Source organism: Piliocolobus tephrosceles, chromosome 9 (assembly GCF_002776525.5).
Source record: "Piliocolobus tephrosceles isolate RC106 chromosome 9, ASM277652v3, whole genome shotgun sequence".
Taxonomy (NCBI): domain Eukaryota; kingdom Metazoa; phylum Chordata; class Mammalia; order Primates; family Cercopithecidae; genus Piliocolobus; species Piliocolobus tephrosceles.
In genome coordinates this window covers 81,302,310-81,306,916 of record NC_045442.1, presented here as the reverse complement: position 1 = coordinate 81,306,916, position 4,607 = coordinate 81,302,310, and the positions used below count along the sequence as shown (strand labels likewise).

General features: G+C 41.5%; 1 long non-coding RNA gene across 1 annotated transcript in view; it reads left to right on the top strand.

Moving 5' to 3' along the window:
* Positions 1–1,984: 1,984 nt before the first annotated feature.
* Positions 1,985–4,607, top strand: part of LOC111551961 — a 6,411-nt gene continuing 3,788 nt past the window's right edge. The window contains exons 1-3 of the long non-coding RNA XR_002734516.1: positions 1,985–2,179; positions 2,926–3,117; positions 4,420–4,475. This is a non-coding gene — a long non-coding RNA (uncharacterized LOC111551961). The remainder of the gene's footprint in view (positions 2,180–2,925; positions 3,118–4,419; positions 4,476–4,607) is intronic.

Genomic DNA, 4,607 nt, shown 5'->3' with positions numbered 1-4,607 from the left:
ATTGGGATAATGTTGAAAAATCCATACTAATATACCAGGCTAGGGGGATGGGATGTGAAAGTACCAGGGAAAACTAAGCAGGCTGAGGGAGTAAGTAGGACAAAGGCCCATAAACATTAAAATACTTGATATCTTCATGCTTTTTTAGATCCAGGGTTTGTAAACAAAAATTGCTTTGCCTGTAGAAGCTCAAATTGTAATCTTTTGTGGAAGGTCAGGAGAGGGATATATGATTAGTTTTGAGCATGAAGCCAGAAGTACTTTCAATGCAGACAGAGACCCCAAACTCAGCTATGTTTTTAACAAAGAAATGACTGCACTTCTTGAGCCTGTGGGTCCTGGCACATGAAGATAAAGTTTAGGGCCTTTCTCCATCTTCTCATCCAGGGTGGAAAATCTGACAGCTTCTCTCTGGAGCCTTGTGAAATGGGGGTACCCAAGAACTTGCTGGGGAGGAAGCTGACAACCAGACAAGTGGAGAGTCCATCTCTCCAGGACACAAACAGACCCAACAGGGCAAACGAGACTAGGAAAGGAACTTAGGTCTTGACCTCTGTGAAATCAGAGATGTAGATAGAAATGTGGGTTCAAATTAGAGCCTAGAAACTCACCAACTGTATGAAAAGAGTGTGAGTAAAATGTCAAACACAGGGTCAAATTTGATATAGATGATCAATCAATGCCAATTACCTTCCCTGCCATAATCTGGGAATCAAACCCAGGTTCCAATTATCACTTATACTATTTACCTCCCTTTTATTGCCAGTTATATTTACAGTCTTTATCTGTACAGCCAGAGCCACTCCTTCTGACTGTAGATCCATGAGACAGCCAACTAAAGAATTTAAATTTCCCATCTCTGCCTCCTTCCCTCTGTCTTCCTCCTTTCCTTTATCCTTCCTCCTTCCCTCTCTCAGTTTCTTCCTTCTTTTCTTCCTCTCTCCCTCCCTCCTTCCTTCCTTCTTCCTCCCTTTAGTCTTTCTTCTTTCCTGATTTATTTCTTCCCTTCTTTCTCCTTCCCTCTATTCCAAATTAAATGAACCCTGCTGCAACTGCCTGAATACTAAGGGCTTAAACACATTCTGAACAAGTGGAAGAAATTAACATTCAAGGGATTATCTCATTTCAATCCTTGAAATAACTCCATAAATTAGATAATAATATCCTATCCACATTTTACACTTTTAGAAATTTACAAGTAATCTTGCCCAAGATGGCTCAGCTAGTCAGTGGTAGAGCTGGTGTGTCTAACATTTATTTACCCTAGATTCCGCTGCCTTACAATGGGACTGTTGCTTGTGCCAGTGGCTGGAGGAACATACGTTCCCCGTTGCCCCATAGCAATGGCATTGGGGTCACCACCTTCAGAAATAGACTATGATGATCTGGGAGCAGTCCTGGGATTGTAAATGTTGCTGTGAACAGGATGGATATGAATCATCCCAACTTATAAGGTCTGTGACCACAGGCACAGGGAGCTGAGAGGCTTCTCTGAGAGGGGGCTCACCTGATGTTTCCATGTGTCTCAGTTAAAATCTGTACTGTAGGCTGGGCACGGTGGCTCAAGCCTGTAATCCCAGCACTTTGGGAGGCCGAGACGGGCGGATCACGAGGTCAGGAGATCGAGACCATCCTGGCTAACATGGTGAAACCCCGTCTCTACTAAAAATACAAAAAACTAGCCGGGCGAGGTGGCGGGCGCCTGTAGTCCCAGCTACTCCGGAGGCTGAGGCAGGAGAATGGCGTAAACCCGGGAGGCGGAGCTTGCAGTGAGCTGAGATCCGGCCACCGCACTCCAGGCCGGGCGACAGAGCAAGACTCCGTCTCAAAAAACAAAACAAAACAAAACAAAACAAAACAAAACAAAACAAAAAATATGTACTGTATTGTGAGGTCACACAGGACTGAGATCCACTGAAGGGCACATGAATCACAGCTGCAGAACAATTCCATTTTGTTGGATACCGGTAGGCAAATTAGCCTGAAAAAAATTATGCTTACGAAAGGGTTGGGTGAGTCCATTCTGGATGGCCTGCGGTGTAGCAGGATATTTCTTGTCCTTAATTACTCTGTCCTCTGGTAGGAACAGAAAATAGTTAATCCATTACATTCTGTCCTCAGAGCAGAAACTCCCTTTGATTATTTCAACTTTTAAAATACTCATTGTGTTTGAATGAATGTGATTGATTGTTGTTTTTAATTTGCAAATTAATGTAATTAACAAAGAGATCCTAACTGAAGTGTGGGATTACATTTATTTGGCATCTACTCCATTAATGTCTAGCATGTAAAAAGCATTGTTAGTCGTATGCACACTGTTAATTATCTCAACATGTTTAATTGCTGTTTTCTTAAATAACTAGTAGGCCATATGTAAATAATCTTTCACGCATTAACATTTCATTTTGTGAAAAAGTAAAACACAAAGTAGGTTGCATGAAACATTAAACCAAACATAATCTCTGGGCCATTCGAGGAGTGTTAGGAAAATGGGAATCTGAGATAATGGGTCCCCCTTACCATGCCAACCTCATACCTCAGTGGCCCAGAGGGGCAAACATAGCTACACTTGGAAATATTCTAGAAATGTCAAAAGAACAGCAGATCTGCAGTGTAAATTGTGAAACATATGTTAGAATTCTATTTTCCCTGCGACTGTAAACTTTACAATTTTTTATCAAGCTAGGAAACAAAAGTAATAGTATCTAGCATTTAGGGAACATTTGCTACATTCCAAGCACTGTGCAATGGCTGGATGGTTGTCTTTTTTCTTTTCATTCTATAGTGGTCCTATTGCGTAGAAAATATGATTATCATCTCCATTTGTAAATTCAGGGACAATTTAGGTAGCTTGCCCAAGACCACATTCCTAGTATGGTGGCCATTAGGGATGCTGGTCTAGTATTTCCTATTTCCTCCTTCCAGGTGGGATTGACCAGCAGCCTCTTTTAGTGGACTTTCTTTACAAAACCCAATGACTCTACCTGTCTGTTTGCTAAGCATGTGAACTTCTCATCTAATGGGAATGCAAGACTCACTCTCCAGCAAACCTAGAAAACTTAGATATCCTTGCTTCTCATCTAATGAGACAGATATATTCTTCTGTCCAGAAGAGAGGTTTGATGGGGGAAAATACTTCTGATTTTTTTCCTCTGTAAGTGGGGAGGCATAACGGTGAGTGTAGAGGGAGGGGGAAGAGGTGTGTGTTTCTGTGTGTGTATGTGTAGAGAAAAAAAAGTGAGGATGTGTGAGAAAGAAAGACACAGAGAGAGAGATGCATAGAAGACATGAGAAGAGGCCTGTATTAACACATGCCTAGATATGGGTGAGAGATGCTTTCCTTTTTCTTCAGTAGTCCTGGGGAAGAGTCCGGAAGTCATTCAATGCAACAAATGTTGATATTTACAGCAGCAATATTCAAGCAAATATTTCCACCCTGAAAAGATCACCTCATTGAGTGGTTACTAATGGGTCTAGGTGGGGCAGAAACTTTGAACCAAGGGAGGGACAGAATAATATTCTGTGAGAATATTAGAGATGGGAAACTTCTCCATTCTGCTAGAAGGACCCAGCACCATAGTAACTTTGGTAGATTGGAAACAGGTAAAGTGGCATGCATAGTGATGAAAGCTCCAGCAGAGAGCAGATACATGATGGTGTAGAGGCAGAAGGAAAAAGGTCCGTGCCTGTGTGTGTGTTTGTGTGTACGTGTGTGTGTGTGGTAATACAATGGAAGGAGCCATGAATTAAGAATATAATACTTTGCTGTAAACATCAGACCACTAAACGTGGTCTAATCATTTAGAATTTTATATCAATTTAGAAATTTGTTCAACCTGAAAGGGCTGAAAAACATAGAAATTGAGGGAGTGAAACATAAGGTCAGGGCATACGGATAAGTGGGGTGTGATTTATTGGGGCCAATGCACATGGCAAATCAAGGTGAGAAAATGATTTAGCCATGGGCAGCCTACACCACTGCCAAAGACGTGGTTCAGCAAACAAGTTCCCCGAAATATCACGAATGACAGTGGTTGTACATTCTTGAAGGGAAAAGACTACACCAATTCAGTTCCTGGAGATTTCCTTTTTTCTTTTCTAGTTTCCCCTAATTATTGACATATTTGGTCCCATTTCCGTTATTTTCTTGAGATACACACAAATCATTGGTTTTTCATGGGTTCAAATGCGTATATCCAGAGAAGAAAGAAGGACAGAGAATATACTTGAGTCTGAAGGACCTCATTCTCTCTAGAGAGATTACTCTCATAAGTCCAATGTAAATCGGCTTGCATGACATGCAAATACAGGCTTCATGAGTCCAGGAAAGACTCCAGCAGGTTCTAGGCTCTAGTCCTGCCCTGTTTGAAATAATGTAGAGTACTGTTTGTGAATAGTTTGTTCTTCTCAAAATTCCAGGTGTGACATGGATTCCATGCCACTGGGCAACTGTTCAACTGTCCTCAAGAAATGGTGTAGGTATCGCAAGTATCACAGGCGCTGCTGGGTCACTGAGTGCTTGTTTTGCATTGGGTGAGACTGTTTCAAAGCCATGATGTTTCACAAGTCTCTGATTCTTTTTTTTTTTTTTTTTTTTTTTTTTTGCT